This window comes from Theropithecus gelada, chromosome 5 (genome assembly GCF_003255815.1).
Source record: "Theropithecus gelada isolate Dixy chromosome 5, Tgel_1.0, whole genome shotgun sequence".
Classification (NCBI taxonomy): domain Eukaryota; kingdom Metazoa; phylum Chordata; class Mammalia; order Primates; family Cercopithecidae; genus Theropithecus; species Theropithecus gelada.
Window position 1 is genome coordinate 23,619,015 of NC_037672.1, and position 22,736 is coordinate 23,641,750.

The 22,736-nt window shown below is 41.4% G+C and overlaps 1 protein-coding gene and 1 pseudogene across 1 annotated transcript in view; both read left to right on the forward strand.

The window, feature by feature from the left end:
* The window catches only part of SOD3 (superoxide dismutase 3), a 136,413-nt gene that overhangs the window by 86,262 nt on the left and 27,415 nt on the right, over positions 1-22,736 (forward strand). The gene's annotated exons all lie outside the window — the stretch shown is intronic.
* LOC112624287 lies at positions 17,482-21,836 on the forward strand (annotated as a pseudogene).

Here is a 22,736-nt window from a genome sequence, read left to right on the forward strand (position 1 = left end):
GTGTGTGTGTGTAGAGAGAGAGAGAGGGGGGGAGAGAAAGTTATCATAAGGAATTGGCTCATGCTATTATGTATTAGGCAGTCTCACAAGTCCAAAGATCTGTGAGCTGGAGACACAGGAGAGCCAATGATTTAATTCCAGCCTAAATGCAAAGATCTGAGAATGAGGACAACTGACAGTGTAAATTCCAGTTGAAAGGTTGATAGGCTGTAGACCCAGGAAGAGTTCGTGTTTCCTGAAGGCAGGACAAAAGCCAGTGTTCCAGTTGGAAGGCAGTCTGGCAGGAAGAATGCTCTCTTACTCGATGGAGGGGCATCCTTTTTGCTCTATTCTGACCTTCAACTGATTGGCTGAGGCCCACCCACATTAGGAAGGGCAATGTGCTTTACTCAGTCTACTGATTCATATGTTAATCTCATCCAAAAATACCTGCACAGAAACACCCAGAATAACGTTTGACCAAATATCACCCTGTGGCCCAGTCAAGTTGACACAGAAAATGAACCATCATATCCCCGTTTTAACTTGGTGTGGCTTGTGGATTGAATCATGTCCCCCCAAAAAGATATATTGAGATTCTAACCCTGGTGCCTCAGAATGTGCCCTTGTTTGGGAATGACTTCATTGTAGATGTAATTAGTTAAGATGAGGTCGCACTGGTGTAGAGTGAGCCCTTAATCAAATATGACTGGTGCCCTTATAAGATACAGACACAGAGAGAATGTCATTTGATGATGGAAGAAGAGATTGGAATTCTGCAGCTGTAAGCCAAGGAACACCAAATGTTACACTACACTGGATGCTAAGGGAAAGGCATGGAGCAGATCCTCCCTCAGAAGCTTTAGAAGAAATCAACTCTGCCAACACCTTGATTTTGGATTTCTGGCTTCCAGAACTATGAGACAATGCATTTCTATTGTCTTAAGTTCCCAGTTTGTGGCACTTCGTTAGGGCAGCCCTAGGAAATTGATTCAGTGTGTGACAGTGCCACTCCTTGGGCTACTGTGCCATCCTGCTACCATGAGGTGTGCCCACAGATACACTGAGAGTGACAGCAGTCAGGAGAACCTGGGTGTTTGATACATTTGTTGAGCTCCTGAATTAACCAGCTTGGAAATTCCTCTGCCTCTAAACTTCTTGTAATATGAGATCGTACAAACCCTTATTGTCTCAACCGTTTGGGATTGAGTTTCCTGATTTTTAGAGACAAGTGCATCTGATTGATGGATGGCTCTCATACCTTCTTTACTCCAGGCTCTCTGCTCCTCTGTTCCTTGTCACAGTGTATGGCATCACCATTAACCCAAATACCCACGAGATAAACCCAGCTTCCATCCTTGGTGCTTTCCTTTCTGTCATCCTCCCGACTTGATCATTCATCAGGTCCTGCCAATATTGCCTCCCTATTTAGTCTGCCCATGCCTTCACTGCCCTGGTACTAAGCTTCCTTGTTTCCCCTTATGTGTTATCACAGCAGCCGAGCTGTGCTGTCTGTGTCAAGTCTTTGTCAACTTAAACCATCCTCCTCACTACAGCCAGGGTAAGACTCTGTAATCTATAATTTCTCCAGGTTATTCTCATTGCCTGTAGGACAAAGGCCAAGTTCAAACTCCTTAGCATGATGTCATTCATGATCTGGCCTCTGGTAGCAGTTTCAGCCTCATCTCTCTCTTTTTGTTTGTTGAGACAGAGTCTTGTTCTGTCACTCAGCCTGGAGTGCAGTGGCGTGATCTTGGCTCACTGCAAGCTCCGCCTCCTAAGTTCATACCATTCTCCTGCCTCAGCCTCCCAAGTAGCTGGGACTACAGGCGCCCGCCAACACGCCCGGCTAATTTTTTGTATTTTTAGTAGAGACGGGTTTTCACCGTGTTAGCCAGGATGGTCTTGATCTCCTGACCTCATGATCCACCCACCTCGGCCTCCCAAAGTGCTGGGATTACAGGTGTGAACCACCGCGCCCGGCCCTTCAACCTCATCTCTTATGACTTGGTTAGAGTTGTCAGCTGCTGAAGTTACCACTGTCTGTCTCACCTCAGGGCCTTTGCACAGACAGCTTCCTTGAGCTAGAATACAAGCTGCCTCCCTTGGCCTGCCTAACACCAACTCATTCGCCAGGCCTCAGCTCAGCCACTCCTTCCTCCAAAGGGCCTTTTCTGATTGGTCCTGCTATTGCTTGGTTGGATATTTTCAGATTCTAGAAGAACATTGGTGCTAAGGGGAATATGGCATGGGAGGCTCCATGTTGTAGTTGCACCAGCACTAAATAGGGAGTGAGAAGATTCTCCAGTGTCTGACACTGGTGAAGTAGTGGAGTCCTGGGGAAGTCCTTTTTCCTCTTGGGCTCAGTTGCTCTGCCCACAGGATGAGGGAGTAAGGCTATGCCAGTCATTCTCATGAGGGAGTAGGGCTACACCAGTGATTTTCATTGGGGAGTAGGGCTACGTCAGTAGTTTTCATGGGGGGACTAGGGATACACCAGTGGTTTTCATGAGGGAGTAGGGCTATGCCAGTGGTGTCCATGGGGGAGCAGGGCTATGCCAGTGGTTTCCATGGGGGAGTAGGGCTATACCAGTAGTTTTCATGGGTGAGTAGAGCTATGCCACTGCTTCTCATGAGGGCATAGGGCTACACCAGTGGTTTTCATGAAGGAGTAGGGCTATGCCAGTGGCTTCCATGGGGTCATAGGGCTATGTTGGTAGTTTTCAAACTATGTTCTTCAGAGCTCTAGGAATTCTGGAGAAAGCTGCCCAGGTGAGAAGGGAAAAGGGGGCAAAAGCAACTTTTGGATCCCACTCCTAATTCTATTCAGGTCTCTTTTAATATCTGCATCATATATTGTGCTTTTATAAGAATTTGTTTTGGAAAAAAGAGGCATTAACAGCTTAAAAACATTAGAAAACCACTGATCTTTGTAACTAGGGTCTTATCCAGCTCAAACATTATGTTGTAACACAGAGACCTCCAGCAGAGAAAGAGAGGGAGACAGCTGAGGGTACAACGGTGATTATGACGAAGTCTATGAGAGGACACGAGGAGAGGACATGAGGAGCTGATGGCTTTGGCCCAGTCAAACCTGGCACGGGATCTATAGAAGTGAGAGGTTTTGCGACGAGACTGGACATTTTGGGTTTGGAGTCAAAAGAACTGGGCCTGCTGGACTCCAAACCAGTGAGTTATACCCCTGATGCTCAGTGGAATTACCTGGAAGCTTTTGAAAAGCATTGATGCCAGAGTCTGCTCCTCAAACAACGGAATGAATCTCTAGGGGAGGGCTGTGGCACCTGAACCCTGCAGAGGAGGAACTGTGATTGTCTTGATCACCATTATAGTGCTGGTGCCCAGCATATATGATCAGTAGGTAATAAGTAACAGCAAATATTTGTTGAATAAATAAGCGCATTTCATATTAGGAACTGACAGGCTTATATCTCCTTATTCAGATTACTGAGACTTCCTGAGGCTCAGTTTCCTTATCTGTAAAATGAAAAAGTAATTTCTACTCAGAAGTGATGCTATGAGAATTAGGGATAGGTCAGGTACCTTGCAGAGCATACGGCACATAGCAGTTGATCTGTAAGTGGTGCTACAACGATTAGTGACAAATGATATGACTAAGATTCAGACCAAAAAATACTGGGTTCCAATAAGGCTGCCTTGTATCAGTCAGGAGACTAAATTATTCTCTGATGACAAATATCCTCCAAGTCTCAGGGGGCATAACACAGCAAATAATTTATTTTACCTGCATTACTTGTCTATCACAGGTTGATTAGGGGTTGTCAGAGTCTCAGTCAGGTGGAACATTGCCAGTCGCCATGAAAGTCAAAAGGAATACCCTGGAGCTCCTTCCACTGGCAAGTCTGATCCCAGAACTGACCCACAACTGGGCCGTCACATGGTTGCATCAACCACTGGGACCCAGCAAGTACAATCACACTGTGTGCTCAGAAGGCAGAGAACTGAAACTTACATTGATGAACAATGAGAAAGATAGCACCGTAGCTCTATAGAAGTCATACATGACTCTATACACACTTAACTTCCAACAATGACAGCAGGAATCAATGACAGCTTGAGGCACAAATTGCTTTGGGCATTTACTGTGTTTTGATACCCAGTATTAATTCCTCTTTTTCCTTTTTTTCTTCCTTCCTTCCTTCCTTCCTTCCTTCCTTCCTTCCTTCCTTCCTTCCTTCCTTCCTTCCTTCCTTCCTTCCTTTCTTTCTTTCTTTCTTTCTTTCTTTCTTTCTTTCTTTCTTTCTTTCTCTCTCCTTCCTTCCTTCCTTCCTTCCTTTTCTTTCTTTCTTTCTTTTTTGAGACAGAGTCTTGCTCTGTTGCCCAGGCTGGAGTGCAGTGGCACGATCATGGATGACTGCAATATCTGCTTCCTAGGTTCAAGCGATTCTCCTGCCTCAGCCTGCCTAGTAGCTGGGATTATAGATATACACCACCATACATGGCTAATTTTTGTGTTTTTTAGTGGAGACAGGGTTTCATCATGTTGGCCAGGCTGGTCTAGAACTCCTGACCTCAAATGATCTGCCTGCCTTGGCCTCCCAAAGGGCTAGGATTATAGGTGTGAGCCACCAGGTCTCTTTCTTTTGGAATCATCACTCAACTATAATGCTTAAACCACTTCATGAGGTAAAATTTATATGCCAGAAACTTCACCTGTTTTAAATGTACGATTCAATGATTTTTGTGAATGTTAGAGTCTTGGAACCGTCACCAAAATTCAGCCATTTTATTCTTCATTTCTAATCTGAACCATTTCAATGAAAAATATTTTTCTTACTTTACTAGCTAGAACCTCTAGCCACAATGTTAAGTAGAAAGTGGCGAGAGACATCTTGCTTTGTTCCTGATCTTGAGGGGAGAGCACTAAATCTTTCACTATTAAGTATGACATTAGCTGTAAGATTTTTATAGATGCCCTTTATCAGGTTGAAAAGTTCCTTTCTATTCCTAGTTTGTTGAAAATGTTTTACTTGAATGAGTGCTGGATTTTGTTAAATGCTTTTCCTGTATGTGTTGAGATAATTGTGTGGCTTTTGTCTTTTATTCTATTAATATAGTGTATTACACTAATTAATGTTCAGATATTAAATCAATCTTGCAATACTGAGATAAACCCACTCAGTCATAGTATTTAATTATTTTTATACGTTTCTGGATTCATTTTACTAATATTTTGTTGAGGAGTTTTGTATCTATATTCATGTGACTATTAGTCTGTAGTTTTAATTCCCTGTAATATGTTTGACTAGCATCAGGATAATGCTTGCTTCATAGAATGCTTTGGAAAGTGTTTCCACTCTACATTTTCTGGAAGGATTTTGGAAGGATTAGTATTTTTATTATTTAAACATTTGATAGAATTCACCAATAAAGCTATCTGTCTCTGGGGTTTTCTTTGTTAAGAGATTTTAAATTCAATTTCTTTTCTTGTTATAGGTCTAGTCACGTTTTTATTTCTTCTTGAGTTCATTTGATAATGTGCATCCTTTAGTTTCATTTAAGTTACATTTAAGTTACCTAACTTGTTTCCATAACATTGTTTACACAAATCCCTTGTAATTATTTTAATTTCTGTAGGATAGGTAGTAATATTCACCTCCTTCAGTCCTGATTTTTGTCTTTTGTGTCTGTCTCTTTTATCCCCTAGTCAGTCTAGTCAACAATTTGCCAATTCTACTGATTTTTTCCATGGAGCAAATTTTTCGTTTCATTGATTTTTAGAATTATTTTGTTTCTATTTCAATGATTTTCACTGTAATTTTTTATTATTTCCTTTCTTTGCATGCTTTGGGTTTACTTTCCTCCTTCAGTCTTGTTTCTTAAGACAAAAGCTTAAATATTGATTTAAGATCTTTCTTTTTTACTAACGTAAGCATTTAAAGCTATACATTTTCCTTTTGGTACTGCTTTAGCTGTACTTAATAAATTTCTGATATGTTGTGTTTTCATTTTCATTTACTTAAAAACATTTTTCAACTTCCTTTGTGACTTTTTTCTTCGACTCGTTGATTATTTTGAAGTGGATTGTTAATTTTCAAATATTTGTGAATTTCCCAATTTTCTCTGTTGAGGACATCTAATTTAATTTCTTGTGGTCAGATGTTTCTTCCCCAGCACCTGCAATATGTCCTCCCACTGTCTTCTGGCCTCCATTGTTTCTGATAAGGAGTCAGCTGTTAATTGTGTTGTTGCCCCGCTATACATGATGAGTTATTTTTCCCTTGCTGTTTTCAAGCTTGTCTTTAGCTTTCAACAGTTGATATATTGTGTATCTAGATGTAGATCTATTTATACTTATCATACTTGGAGTTCATGGAACTTCTTAAATGTGTAGATTAATGTCTCTTATCAAATTTGGAGTTTTTGGCAATTATTTCTTCAAATATTTTTATGCCCCTTTTCCCACTTCTCTTGTTCCAGGATTCCCATTACATGAATGCTGTCATGCTTGATGGAGTTCCACAGCTGTTTGAGAATCTGTTCAATTTTCTTCATTTTTAAAAATTTTTTCAGATTGGGTAATTTTTATTGATTTATCTTCAAGTTCAAGATTTTTTATTATGGCATCTCAGATCCGGTGTTGAGCCCCTTTAGTGTACTTTCCATTTTACTTACTTTATTTTTCAACTCTAGTCTTCCATTTGGTTCTTTTTAAAATAAAATCCCTATCTGTGTGTGTTGATATTCTCTATTTGATGAGTCATTGTCATTATAATTTCCCTTAACTTATAAAATATAATTTCCTTTAGTTTTTGAACATAATTTTACTAGCTGCTTTGAAATTTTTTCTGCAAATTCTGACATCTTAGAAGACCTCTAAGAGACAATTTCTATTGACTTTTCCCCTGAGCTTTTTCCACTTTCCTGTTTCTTTTGATGTCTTACAACATTTTTTGGAAATTAGAAATTTTAAATAATGTATTTTAGCAACTGTAAATTCTCACCCTCTCTCCAGGAGTTGTTACTGCTGATTTTGATTGTGTATTGACTTTCCTGGACTTATTCTGTAAAGTCTCTCTACTATAATGTGTGGCTGTGATATCTCTGCTAAAGTTTCTTTTTTGTTCTTACTTTTTCCGTAAATTTTAATTCCTATTGTTTTTTTTTTTTTTTTTTGAGACGGAGTCTCGCTCTGTAGCCCAGGCTGGAGTGCAGTGGCCGGATCTCAGCTCACTGCAAGCTCCGCCTCCCGGGTTCACGCCATTCTCCGGCCTCAGCCTCCCGAGTAGCTGGGACTACAGGCGCCCGCCACCTCGCCCGGCTATTTTTTGTATTTCTTAGTAGAGACGGGGTTTCACCGTGTTAGCCAGGATGGTCTCGATCTCCTGACCTCGTGATCCGCCCATCTCGGCCTCCCAAAGTGCTGGGATTACAGGCTTGAGCCACCGCGCCCGGCCCCTATTGTTAATCCTTGGTTCAGCATAGCTTACTAATTGATCAGAGGTTGTGCTCAAACACATCAAGTCAGTAAGGCTTCTACTGTTTGCTGATGGATCACTATATGGATTGCAGAACACATTTAAAGTTCAGGCAATTTACAGTTCTGTCCCTGCTCTTACCTTCTATGGAGATTTTGTGCCTTATTTGCTTGTACACAAGATCTCACATTCAGCCAGGCATATGTACATAACTAATGTCCACTTCAGTCTTTTTTGCACATGCAGTCAGCCTTGCACATAACCACAGCCTTTCAGACCGTTAGGGATATTTTGGAGCTTAACAAGGCTCACGATGGCTGTCTAGTTACTTAGAGCTCCCTGTCAAATTTCTGGCTGTGCTTCTGATCTGTTGCTTATCCTAACCAATATTATAACCACAGACTAGCTGCAACCTTGGCCTTCCCCATTTGTTTGCTAATGAAATCACTATTGTGAATCAACTACTCTTTTCCATGATGTCTGGGGGCATGGGATATTTTCCATATTCATTTCAAATCAAGTCAGTCTTCTCCGGCTCTGAAGAGCTATTGGATTTTGCAGTGTGCCCTGACCTGGTAGATCTACTACAATGATGGAATTGAGGGGATGATGGGTGCAGCCCCAGGTTAAAATATCAGCTTTCCAGTGTCCTCAGCCCAGTGTCAGTAGGTTTATTTGAAAAAACTCTTCTCAATTTTTTGCATGATTTTGGTCAATTTTGTTTCTCCAAGTTGTTTTTTGACAACTTTGTTTGGTTGTTTCTTTGGGGAAGAATTTGCTGAGTTCCTTTCTCTACCTTTCTCAAAGTTTCACCTCTTCAATGTAATTTTGTTGTTACTGCTTTATTGTGTGCTGCTTTGCTAGGACTGCCAACCAGAGACCCCACCCCCCCCTTTTTTTTTCACCAGGAAATACACCTAAGACATAGCTGAGCCATCAAACACTCTCCTTCCAAATTTTCAAATAGGAGTAATATAAAAACTGAAAATAAAGTGTTATACTTCATTCATTTTAGCAGCACCCTGACTGGATTCTAAATTATCTCATGCTACCTCTACTTCTAGGGCTCCTCTGGTTCTCATCATGTACAAAGCCTGGTTCTGTGGCCTTTCATCAATTCTAGAAGGACTCCCATGTCTGCCCAATAAATACCTTTCCTTCTCAAGTTAGCCAGAGCCTGTTTCTGTTGCTGGCAAACAAAGAATCTGACTGATACAGCTTTTCAAAGGATGTGCAGAAGGGAATCTTCTAAAGACTCCAGATAAGAGGCCAATTATTCACTTGTCAGTTTTTGGGATTGCTACAACACACGTGTGCCTGTGGGATGCTCCTATGCCGACGGTATGTTGTGTGCCTGATGAAATCCCACTGGAGGAGCCAAGTCTGCACCTGTCACCAGTCACAAAGAGAATCCAATTTTTATCCATTTCATCTGGAGAACCATCTGGGCTGGGAATAGCAGTAATAATAACAAATCATTGTCACCAGATTTCCTCATTGATAGCACACTTTTTTGTTGTTGTTGCTCTTGTTAAAAATCAAGTTTTCAAGTCTGCTGGTAAATAAACAGCCGGCAGTAGTTATAAAGCCTGTCCTGGCCTGTATGACATGGGATCTGGACTGGTCCTAAGAACATGGCATAGTGAGAACTGGCTACTGGTAGTCTTTTCTGGAGGGGCAGGAAGTTGCAGGGAGAAGAAGGCCATCGTTGAAAGAACCATTCAAGGGAGTAGTGGGTAGCAATGGTTTGCTTATCAACATCAGGTATAAAACAATTTTGGGTTTTGTTTGATGTGGGCCAGCAGCAGAATGTGGCTGATAAAAAAGCAATCTGTGTTATTAAACAGCATTAATAGAGGTATATTATATTAAACAGGGAAGTTGGTAGTCCTGCTCTGTTTCATCCTTCTTGGAGTACTCAAAGTTATATCTTCATTGGAGACATCACACATTTTATGTGCTAGAGACTATCAAGAACACATTTAGAGGACAACAATCAAGGTGGTGAATTGACTTTGGCCACCATTTAATGAACACTGGAAGGAGCATTTAATTTGCAGAGTACAAAACAAGGGAGTAGAAATAATAGAGAATGGGAAGTAACATAGCTATTTTCAAAATCTACAGAAATGAGATGTGGAAGAAGTATAGCATTTGTTCTCTCTATCTCCAGTGACAGATCTAGGATCAACAGGCAGACGCTACAAGTAGATACATTTTAATTTCATATGACTCTATATAAAATACTTAAATATGTTTTCTATAAGGTCACGTAGAAGTGGGCTTTCATTTTGTAATTTTAGTTAAAGTATGTATAATTGTGAGGACTAACACTGTTAATTTATAAATACTGACACTGATGAGTGACAGGCAGGTGAAAGCTGAAAGAATTGTGTGTTTGGTTAAGGTTTTGTTCGCCTACTCTTTTAAAAATTAAATGCAGTGATTCTTTCACAAGTTGTAATCTGTAGTAACAAATATGCATTTTCTATTTTGAAATTGATATAATGCAAACCCTATTTATAAAACGACTATGTATATTTTTAACATTTATTTATTTTAGGAGTTTTGTAAAAATTTGCAGAACCACGTATAGGAGCTCTGACAAATGAAACAAGATACACAAATAAAGCCTTAGAAGAAAGATCAAATAGTTGACAAGTGAGAGACTAACAGTGAACCTGGAGGAAAGAGTGGGAATTAGAAGAAGAGCAAACAGCTCTATGACTGTCTGTTAGAAGGAGTAGAGGAGAATAATCAATCACTGTAATCAAGGTGGATGGGCATAGCATAGAAAATGCTGTTAGAATGGTGTGCACTACATTGATCTTGGACAGTAGTACTATACTGTATACAGCCATTTAAATCATGGTCCCCAGTCATAGGCATAAGACTCAGGACGACAGCTAGCTTGTCCAATAACTTTGGGTCAATCAGAAAAAGGCACACACTGGGCGGATGTAGTTCTGTAGGTGAATTGCTTGGGGAATAAAATATAGGCTGGATTTCAGCTTTCATACATGGCCATCTGCTGAGCACCTTCATGCAGGGAATAGCTGTACCTATGGATATGAATAGTCTCCACATCATCTCTTCATATTTTCTGAAACTCATGTTTGGAATTTTCTATCTAGACTCTAAGGTTTGGGTCACAGGGATGAGATTATTCATTTTGTTTGGAATGGAATGGAATATATCAAACTCCACACAAATGGCAAAGAAGAACTTTCAAAACTATCCAAATTTGAAATGCAAAGCGTATTAGGAGGAAGTTATTCCCCATAATTAAAAGTTTAAGCAAAGTTTTGGTTATAGGATGGAAGAAAATAGCCCAGTGACTACAACTAAGATTTAAGGTCCAAGTGGAATTAGGAGCAAAATTGGTGAAGCTGAGCTTGGGAACGTGGTTTGCAAAACAGCAGCATGCATCAGAATCTCATAAAGGTACATAGAGCTGGGCCCTGGTCCCAGAGTCTCTGATTTCATAGGAGTTCTAACAGGTCCCCAGGTAATATTGATGCTGCTAGGCCAGAGACCACATCTTGAGATTGGCTTAGACAGTCAATTTGCAAACTTTAATGTAGGCGCAAATCAGCTGGAGATCTTGTTAAAATGCAGATTCTGATTCAGTGGGTCTGGGGTGGGGCCTGAGATTCTGCACTCCTGAGCAAGCATCCAGATACTGGCCCAGGGACCAGGCTTTGAGCATCAAGGATCTAGGGTTGGTTTCAGTGGCAGATGCAGGGCTTGTAGTTGTATAACAAATTATTGCAGCTGTAGAGACCAGACATTGTTGGGCAGGGAACGAGGTAGCTCACTCATTGACTCTGCAGATATGAGCAGAGCACCTACTCTGTCCCAGGTGCTGTTAAAGTGCTGGGACACTGCAGTGAACAAGACAAAGTCCTTGCTTTCATGGAATTCCCATTCCTGAGAAGCAAAATCATGTTCATAGTGCACTCTTCAATCTCTCAGAGGATTCTTTTTTTGGCTTCAATTTTTCATATCACAACTTATCCTGAGGAAGGAGAAAGATAAAGGACTAGAGAAAAGTAGAGTAACTCAAAGTACTTTTTTCTTCCATTTTATTTAAGAAGTCTGAACATTTCTTAGACTTGTAAATAAATTTTTTGAAAAGATGTTCATATATTTATACAGGCATATTCATTTATACTTCCTCCAAATAATTTCTAACAAAATATACATCAAGACACGTTATAATGTTCTTGCCATATGGGGATATAGACAGAGGCATGACATGAATATGGACTTTTAAATTGGGGTGGTTCAAAAATATGGATCAAGACAGTGTTTAGAGGGAGTAGACAGTATTTTAAGGGAGCCAAGGGTGATTTTCCACTGCCTTCTAGGTTCCTCCCAGGAAGTCTGGGAAAGCAGCAGACTAGGCGAGGCAGTGAAATGTAGTGGCCAAAAGCATGGGTTCAAATCCTGTCTCCATCGGTTACAAATTGTGTGACCCTGGCAAGTTATTGAATGTCTTTGATACCTATTATCTTCATCTTAAAAGGGCGGATAAAGTCTACCTTGCAAGTTGCTTGAGAGAATGAATGAAATGAATGTATGCATGACTCATGGTTAACTCTCAATCAATGGTAACTTGGTATCAGGCTGGACATAGACCAGGATGTCAGCATAGTTCAGGGCTCTTTTTGAGATACATGTAAGCAATTCTGAGGAGAAGATCTAGCCCAAGCTACGAATGTTCTCCTGGGCCAACTTTCCAGAAGGAGCCTGAGAACACAGCAGAAGAATTTTATCAAGAAAAAAGAAAGCACTAACTAGATAGTAAAGGGCTGAGTTAGACTGAGCAGGGGAAGATTCTATGGCTACGACGAGTGTAAATTCCCTCCTAAGATTAGAGTACTGAAATTTTACGACAGGTTCACCAGAACAGCTTTTGAATTTGTGATGCTTTTAAATATGCTTTAAGATGACAACACCCAAACTGGTGAAGTTGCAATAAAAGTTCTATATCATAACCTGCTGGTGGCAAATTGGTACTTTTAGGAAAGTAATTTGGCAATGAATTAGAAATTATGAAAATATTCATACTCTGTCACTTGATTGTTCTTCGTTTGGAAAGTTATTCTAAGGAAATAATCCACAAGAAGGAAAACAAGGGAGATGATTCTTTCATTACCTATATTGGAGAAGAAGAAAAACACAGAAAGCAGCTATATAATTCAAAGGATATTTATGTAACAATATAATCTAGTTATAATTGGGGCATATTAAAATTACTTGAAAACATAGCAGTTTAGGCCGGGTGATGTGGATCATGCTTGTAATCCCAGCACTTTGGGCAGCCAAGATGGGAAGATCACTTTAGCCCAGGAGTTTGGAGACTACCCTAGGCAACATGGCAAAACCCCCTCTTCACAAAAAAAAATACAAAAATTAGCCAGGCATGGTGGTGTGTGCCTGCAGTCCCAGCTACGTGGGAGGTTGAGGTGGGAGGATCACCTGAGCTTGGGGAGGACGAGGCTGCAGTGAGCCGTGATTGCACCACTATACTCCAGCCTGGCTAACAGGATAAGACTGTGTCTCAAAACAAAAACAATTTTAAAAAATCAGTTTTTTTTTTTTTTTTTAAAACCAGTCATGTTCATTTGCTCACAGTTTTATGAGTCAGAAATTCAAAAAGGTTGGGAAGTTCTTACTTGGAGTCTGCCGTGGACTGCATTCAGATCTCTGTTGGGGCTGTAGTTCTCCAATGGCATGACTAGGCTTGTCATCTGAGATGGATCACTCACACGACAGGCAGTTGGTTTCAGCTGAAAGTTTAGCTGGGCTGTCATCCAGAGCACCTACACCCTGCCTCTCCAGCATAGCAGTCTCAGGATAATCAGATTTCTTTACAGGGTTTTTGTTTCTCCCAGAGGTAAAGTCCCAAGAACACCAGGTGGAAGCTTCCTAGCTTTTTCTGATCTGATCTTGAAAGTTATGCTGCGTCATGTCTCCTGTATTCTTCTGGTTAAAAGTGAGTCATTAATGCTGGCCCAAACTCAAGGGGAGGGGATACACGCTCCACCCATCAATGGGAGGAATGTCAGAGGAATTACAGACATGTTTTAAAATTGCTACAGTCTTATTTGCATTCCTTCCGCGTGCAACATACCCTCTCCCTTATCAAGACCTCCTGAAGGCTCAACTATGACAGCATCAGGCTCAGGCTGGACGTTCAGGATCTCATCATCTCAGTCACGTCCAGGTGTAAATGCACCTGCTCAAGTTTCTGAAGACCTCAGGACTAAAGAGATCAAGGGTTGGAATAAATAAAATAGATACTCCTATTCAAAAAGGAAGGGAATGGCAAGCACAGAGCAGTCACTAGTCCAGAGAAACTTGAAATTCAACTGAGTACCTGTCACCAGCTCTTGGTTCATGTCATCTAGTACTGTGGATTGTACTGATGTACTAAGTACTAAGTACATCAGTACTGATTCCCTAGTACTGATTTGTACTAATTATACTAGGGGACTGTTCATTAGTACTGATTTGTACTGATTGTACTAGGGAATTCCTCTTAGGTTCTCGGCTCCTCCACCTGGGCTCCTGGTTTTTCCCTCTAAGTCGTCCTTCCCTTTTCACGAAAAACAGCCTGTGAGTGCAGCTGGGTGGCTCTCTGATTTGGCTTCCTTCCCACAGAAGGTTGTGGATCAGAACCACTTTCATTTTGTGCTGCTTCTGTCTCTTTCCGACCAAGAGGGTATTGCTTCTGCCAATATAATTCTCTTGAAATATTTGTCAGCTTTTATGAATCTTACTAGAGTCCCTTCATTGGACAAAGACCATAAAGGGTCTTTGGGACAGACTGTTCTCTATCTTTAATTCTCTATAAGGCTGCAACGTCCTTCAGAGCCTAGAAGATCTATGACTTAAGAGAGATGATCTACTAAAAGCATGATCTTAAGATCCTTAGACATTTTATCTAGCAGACCAGGTCTAGGAGATACCACTTTAAATCTTTCTGAAATAATAAAAAAAAGTGTTTTGAAGTTGCCCCTCTGGCTTTATTTTTACCCTTTGATGGTGTTTTCCTGAAAGAGCCCTGAGTTTGATCTTTTCCCTAAGGTCCTTTCTTACTTTAAGAATCCTTTGCTGACGGAAAATATTCTCCTGAGCCCTTTGTATTTCTTTCAAATTTCCCTTGAAAATAAAATAGTTGGTTTTTAAAGTTTATTTGTTTATTCTCTCTACTTTCATTTTGTCATAGGCAATTAGAAGAACCCAGATGGCATCTTAAACACTCTGCCTGGGTATTTTCTTAGCTAGATCATTGCGCTCCTTTAGTACATTTTCTATTTTCCACATTACTGCAAGTGATAGTTTTGCAAACTTTCCACCACTACATAACCACGGTCTCCTCTCCTTCAGCTTCTTGTAAATCTCCCTCACCTTCCTTTAAGCCCTCCCTGACACATTGCACTTCTCAAGGCCCATCAGGTTTCAGTTTACATTCTAGCCCTTGCCTGCTGCCTAGCCTCAAAACCAATGGCATGTGGTTTACATTTCTATTATTGCAGACCCTCATTTCCAGATATCACAGTTCATTCTGGTTACTATCGCTGTGTGAAAATTTGTCTTTAAATGTAGTGGCCTACAACAGCCATTTCATTTTGCTCATAATTTTGTGCATCAGAAATTTGAAAAGGGCTCAGCTGAGCAGTTCTCATTTGAGGTTACTCATGCAGTTGCAGTAAGATGTCAGCTGGGGCTGCAAACATCTGATGACTTGACCAGCCTGGATGTCCAAGATGGCTCACGTGTACGGTTAAGAGCCGGCGCTGCTGTCAGCTGTGAGCTCAGCTAGGCTATCTTTGGTGTCTACATGTGGGCTTTCCAGCACAGCGCTCTCAGGATACTTGGCCTTCTTCCATGGTGCTGGTTTCCCCTGGAGCTAACATCCCAAAAGAACCAGGCAGAAGTTGTATGGTCTTTTCTGACCCAGTTTTGAAAGTTAAAAACAGTGTCACATCTGCTGCATTCTATTGGTTATAAGGTGCTTGCTAAGTCATCCCAGATTCATGGGTAGGGAACATAGATACCACCCCTCCATGAGATGAGTGACAAACAATTTGCAGGTGTGTTTTAAAACTGCCATGCAACATACTAAATTCTCTAAGGTTAGGGATAAAAAGCAGAATATATAATTGAGTATGCCCTGGGATTGAAAGCAGTATCCAGGAATGGACATATGGAAAACATTGGAAAGAAATGCAAAAAATATTGCATTTTTTTCATTACTGTAGATAATTTTTCCCATTTATTTTATAGTAGGAAAGAAAGAATGAATGAAAGAAAAGAAAACATATTTCTAAGTGATTGGATGCTTTTTCTTTATAACCTCTGCTCCATTTATCTTATAGTTTATCTTTGGGATAACGATGAGAATCACTTTAAGTTGGGTTTGAGGGTGAGAGGGAGCATTGAGAACATGACCAGTTGCATACGAAGGTAGCCCTGGCTGTGGTGAAGACGGATTAAGTGGTAATGCACAGGGCTATTATGTGACACTTCAAGGACTAATTAGGGCCAGGAAGAAGCCCAAAAGTGTTATCTCTTATGTACAGGATCAAGACACCCAAGTAGGTTCACACATTTCATGGCCATCAAATTATGTTTACCCCATGAAAAAAGTAACGAGACAGAGGTCAAATGTTGAAACTGAAAAGTGGTACAGATCTGTCCAAACAGAATGTTTTTGCATTCAGTCACTCAAGCAATGTGGAATTAAAAGCTATGTGTTATTACTAGATGCTCTACACTACACACCCAGACTTCTCTCCACCTGCTGATGTCCAGAGAACTTTCTTAACCTGGTTTTGCTCACACAGCAGGACCTGGATCCCAGTACAGATCCAGAGGCCTGTTATGGACTGAATTGTGTTCCCCCAAAATGTGTATCTTGAAACCTGAAGACCCAGTGTAACTGCCTTTGAAAATAAGACTTTTAAAGAGGTAATTATGGTTAAATATGGTCATAAGGGTGAGGCCCTAATCTAACAGGATTGGTGTCCTTTTAAGAAGACAGACACCAAATATCTCTCCTCTTTCTCTCAGTGCATGCACATTGGCAGGCCATGTGAAGATACAGAGAGAAGGCAGCCGTCTGCAAGCTGCAGAGAGAGCCCGCAGGAGTGGTCAATCCTGCCGACACTTTAACCTTGGACTTCCAGCTCTCTCAACGGTGCTCAAACAAGTTTCTGTTGTTTAAGTCACTGAGACTGTGGTACTTTGTTATGGCAGCCCTAGAAAACTCATACAAAGTCCTTCAAGCTGATTTCTGGTATCCTTTTGGCACGCCCTGATCATTTATTGAGCATTTCTTTACTTTCTAGCACAATAAGATGATCTGTGTCATTTAGTACCTTTTCTGCCTGTGGTAGGCTGCACGATAGCCTCCCAAAGAGGTCCACATAGAAATTCTCTGCACCTGTGAATAAGTTGCCTTAAAGGTGTTTGGCCCAGTGCATATGCTACCACGTAAAATTAGCTTCCATGAGTAGCAAGAAAAAATTTTTGGAAAATCACATTTGTCACTTGGCCCAATGAGAGAAATATTGAGAAGAAATTTAACTGAAATTTAAGAAAATAAAAGGCTGTTTGGGGATGAGAATGGTTTGCTTCTTACCTTCTCTGCACAGCAGAGATACACAGAAATGGTTTAGAGTTGCCATAGGATGGACTTGAAGTAGGTGGTAAGGGAATTCCAATGTGTCTACATCAGGTGCAGTGCCAGGGGCTGAGAAAAAGACAAAGATGCTTAAGACATGGCCCCTGTCCTCAAAAGATTCAATCTGGGGATATTTTCTCACCTACATGGGAAACCAAAGAGATTACCTAGAATACATAAGGGCATTTTGTAGTGCTAGCAAGTAAATCAGAAGACTGATGTACTGATTCAGCTGATGTGTAGATTTTAAGGACAGAAGGAAGAAATACAGCAATGACAAATTTAATTGGAAAAGATCAGCTGGGACAATAATACGCATCCCAAATGGAGCGTTATCACAATGGAACGATGCCTGATACAAAAGAAACAACAGAACGTGGCAGATCAAGGTGTTGTGAAAACACTGAGCTGGTTGTAGCCACTGCACCTGTGTTTGCTGATCTTAAACAGCTGTGTGTGGATAATGTTAGCAGGAACAGAGCAATTGAGGAACTCGAGAACGTTAGTGCTGTGATTGAAGCCACCTGTCCTGGCATCACAGGTAAGATGGTGAAAAAGTTAACTGGGAAATTTCAAAAGCGTTCCACTGATGTATCCTCTTCTAAGCTTTTCGTTATTGGCTTCCGTTTCATATGAAATCCAGTAAAGCTCTTCAAGCTTGCCTTCATGCCTAACTCAAACGCTCTGTATGCCTTTCATACTTTTGCAACTTGTTGATGATTAAAGACTTTAAAAAACTCTCCTCGTCCCCATGAGAAAAGTGCTTTGTGTAGTGGTTAAAAGTGTGGATTTTGGAGTGATCATCCAGGTACAAGGCCTGAGAAGCTTTACAGGCTGTGTGAGTTTAGTTGAGTTATTAAACGTTTCTGGGCTTCTGTTTCTCTTCCACAAAATGGAAATAATAATATCACATCCTTGTGGTAAATGGGAGTTGAAGATTATTCTATACCTGGTTGACTCCAGGTCTGACTCTTTTGCAAAATGTCTGAACCCTTGAAGAGAGACTGATGAGTCTGGTGTTACTTTACTTTGACCAAGCTCTTGGTCTTGGGCCTAGACGTAGGTGAGAAAAACACTTCCTCTTTTTGGAGCTTGGCCTGGACTTTAAGGTGAGGAGACATCTGCGGTGCTTCTGACAGTTGCTCAGGGAAGCCCAGCCCAGCCCCAAAGTGGCCACCAGGATGCAATCTAGGAAACTGACCTGTAAAAATGCGGGGATAGGCCCGGGTCCATCAGATCTGTGAGTTTTTATCTAACTTTTACTTTCCTGCCATTATTCCTATACCTAGGCTAGTTCTCAATAAGAATGACGTCCTGGCCTCTGATTTGCTATGGCAAACAAGCAGGTGGCCCTGCCCATGTGTGAGATGAAGTGGACACAAGGAGGTAGCAATCCCTTCCTGAGATCAGGCTGGAGGTAGCAGTGAGGCCACCAGAAGAGGATCATTGGTGGCAGAGGCACCACATGGTGGTATGGTGAAGAGACCCAAGTGACAGAACACAAGAGTCTGCCTGAGTACCTGAGAGAGATGCCCAAAACCCTGAAATAGCTGCAATTCCCTGGATACAATGATGGGATATTTTCTGCTAACTATGTGGGCAGGACCATAGATGTAGTCCTTGGGTTACTAGCCCAAAACCTTCATTTAACAGAACACACAGTCAGTGGGGATGGTCACACTGTATTTAACCACCACTGTGTCGTCAAAGACCAGTCCAAAAGGATGTAGCTGGTCCTGGTGCTGAAGCTTACAATCATTTATGGAAGAAAGCAAATCCTATTGCTGGTGACATGGAAGATCTCCAAAGTCCCTTTATAAAGGAGAGAAGGGGTATTTGGGTTTTCCATCATTTTCCCAACAAACTATAATTTCTATCTATTGAGACTGATAGAACTTTTGCCACCAATCTTACTGAATTCTGGGTTTTGTTACTGGTTTTTTCATTGGTTTGTTTGTTTTGTTTTATTTTTGTTTTCAAAAAAGAGTGAATCAGATTTTCTGGATGTCCCACTGTGCCAGGAATTAACCCTTTAGTTTCTGGATCCTGGAGAAGTTTATGAGGTTCCAGAAGAGGGGCTGGATAGCTGACAGTGGGGAAGCAAACAGAGAGCTTCAGTCAATGTCTATTTACCAGGTTGTATGAAAATATTCCAATGTTTTAACAACCGGAGCATCTGGGACTGGTGCACACCGGTCCTGCGTACACAACCAGGACCACACACAGCAGAATTTTTCTCACACCCGTGTCATTCCTGAGAGGTTTTACATAGAAAACTGAAACTCTGCTGAACTTTAGCAGGGAACAGGATAGGAGCACAACACTGCGCTGGTTCAGGCTGTCTCTAATGGTTGGATAGCTCTTCTCACGTACCCCTTGTGTAAGAAGAGAAGCCATGTGGGAGAGACCCCATGTTATTCCCCCTTGCTCTTGAGTCTCTAAAACAAGGCAGATCCACATGTCATAGCTCCTGTTTTAGGGCTGCGATCTGCCAAAATGTTGACTTACCTTTAACGAACTCTTCTGCTTCTGGGCCTGCATGAATGCTAGTCAATTCATAGCTGGCAAAATGAAGCTATTTCCATGACCACAAAAACCCATTCAGGGTCCCCACAAACTCAGCCCACACCCTCCTATTCCAAATCAATGAGGCTGACTCAATTTCCTGCTGACTCACGGCAGTCCCAGCTTTACCAGTCAGCTGGTTCCCCAGGTTAAAAGTGGCTCCAGGCAGAACCCAAGATCCCTGGGAACCAGAGTGCTGCATGTGGCCACTGCAAGAGGCTTAGCATGAGTCCTCCGACCCCCTGCTGTTTCCACATGGCCTGGGCCTTCTCACTGGACTGAATATTTCACGTGTGCACTCTGAACCTGGAGCCTGAACAAGGGTAGAGGATGCAAGGCCAGCTGGACGTGCAGAACTGAGATTGTTGCTTAGCCAAAGGCCTCCAAGTTCTCACTTGTTACCTGAGATGAAACACCTCAGGAAATCCAGACAACCTGATGGCCAGCTGCTTATAAAAAGCAATTCTAAATACACTTTCCAATCATTTACAGAAGAAAGCAAATCCTATTGCTGGTGACATGGAAAGTCTCCAAAGCTCTTTTATAAAGGAGAGAAGGGATAATTTGGTTGTCCAGGATTTTCCCAATAAATCATGGATTCCTTCCTATTGAGGTCAACAGAACTCTTGCCACCAATCTTTGTGAGTTCTGGGTTTGGACACTGAGGTTCTTTCAAGAGGACAGAAAGAATCAGATTTTCTTAAGAGGATATATTCATGACTTAAAATGAATCTCTTTGCACATTTTACAACACTCGCTACCACTGACAAAAAAGTTGATAATCTTCTAATAAAAACATCCAATTCAGAGATAATGAAAACTGGAAAAAAAACACTGTATCTTCTCATAATCCTTAATTTTAATAAAATCTATGGGCTCTGGGAACAGAGCTTACAAATGACAGGTGAAAGCTTCATCTTGGGGAAGCCGCAGGAGAATTTCAGAGAGAATCTGTTTGTAACCAAACAAGAGAAGCACAACTTCAAATAACCACCCAACTTCTGTCTTCACTCGCTAAACATGAGGTTTTTGAGTGTTTCCAAACAATTTAAATTGTGATGGTTAATTTTATGTGCCGACTTGGTGGAGCCATGGTGCTCGATATGCGGTCAAACATTATTCTGGCTTTCTGCCTGGGGATGCTGCTGAGGAAGCATCATGAAAGTCTCTCTTCCCACGGGCATCGTGTGTAAGCCAGTCTCCTAAAGAGCCTGAACAGGTGCAGAAGCTCTACATCAGGGGCTTGAGCTTTGAAACAACTGATGAGAGTCTGACGAGCCATTTTGAGCAGCGGGGAAGGCTTACTCTCACAGACCGTGTGGTCTGACAGATCCAGATACCGAGAGCTCCAGGGGCTTTGGGTTCGTCACCAATGCCACTGTGGAGGAGGTGGAGGCAGCCCTGAATGCAAGGCCCCACAAGGTGAATGGAAGAGCTGTGAAATCAAAGAGAGCTGTCTCAAGAGAAGATTCTCAAAGAGCAGGTGTCCACTTAACTGTGAAAAAGGTGTTTGTTGGTGGCATGAAAGAAGACACTGACGAACATCACCAAAGAGATGATTTCAGACAGTTTGGGAAAACTGAAGTGATTGAAATCATAACTGAATGAGGCAGTAGCAAGAAAAGGGGCTTTGCTTTTGTAAGTTTTGAAGACCATGACTCCAAGAATAAGATTGTCATTTGGAAATGCCATCCTGTGAATGGCTGCAACTGTGAAGTTAGGAAAGCCCTGTCACACAAGAGATGGCTAGTGCTTCATCTAGCCAAAGAGGTCAAAATTGTTCTGGAAACTTTGGGGGTGGTCATACAGGTGGTTTTGGTGGGAATGACAACTTCAGTCATAGAGGAAACCTCAGTGGTTGTGGTGGCTTTGGTGGCACCCATGGTGGTGGTGGATGTGGTGGCAGTGGCGATGGCTCTAAGGAATTTGGTAATGATGAAAGCAGTTTTGGAGGCAGTGGAAACTACAATGATTTTGGCAATTAAAACAATCAGTCTTCACATTTTGAATCCATGAAGGGAGGAAACTTTGGAGGCAGAAGCTCTGGCCCCTGTGGTGGTGGAGGCCAATACTTTGCCAAACCATGAAACCAAGGTTTCAGTAGCAGCAGTAGCTATGGCAGTGGGGGAAGATTTTAATTACTGCCAGGAAACAAAGCTCGGCAGGAGAGCGAGCCAGAGAAGTGACAGGGAAGCTACAGGTTGCAACAGATTTGTGAACTCAGCCAAGCACAGTGGTGGCAGGGCCTAGCTGCCACAAAGAAGACATGTGTTAGACAATACTCATGTGTATGGGCAAAAAACTCAAGGACTGTATTTGTAATTAATTGCATAATAGGTTATTTTAGTTTCTGTTCTGTGGAAAGCATAAAGCATTCCCACAAAAAGCATTAAATGTAGACTTTTTTCTTGCACGCATGCTGTTAGTTCCTGAATGTAATAGTCTGATCATGATGCCGAATAAATATGTCTTTTTAAAACAAACACACAAAGAAACAAAACATTATTCTGGGTATTTCTGTGAGAGTGTTTTTCTATGAGATTAACATTGAAATCTGGAGACTTTGAGTAAAGCAGATTTCCATCCATAAAATGGGTGGGCTTTATCTAATCAGTTGAAGGTCCAAATAGAACTGACTTCCCTGAACAAGAGAGAATTCAGCAGCAGCAGTCTTTAAGATGGAAGTGCAATATCAGCTCTTCCCTGGGTCCCCATCTAATGGCCTCGGGACTTGAACTGTAGTATTAATTCTTCCTGCCTCCAGGTCTCCTGCCTCCTAGCCCACCCTGCAGAGTTTGGACTTTCCAGCCTCCATAATCATGTAAGCCAATTACAATTATATGTACCATATACAATTTACATATGTATGTGTGTATGTAAATTGTAATATATGTATGTACATATATACATACATGTAAATTGTATATGTGTGTATACAATTGTTTATGTGTGTGTGTATATATATATACACACACACAAACACACACACACATTCTACTGGTTCTATTTCTCCAGAGAATCCTGACAAATGTGTTTCC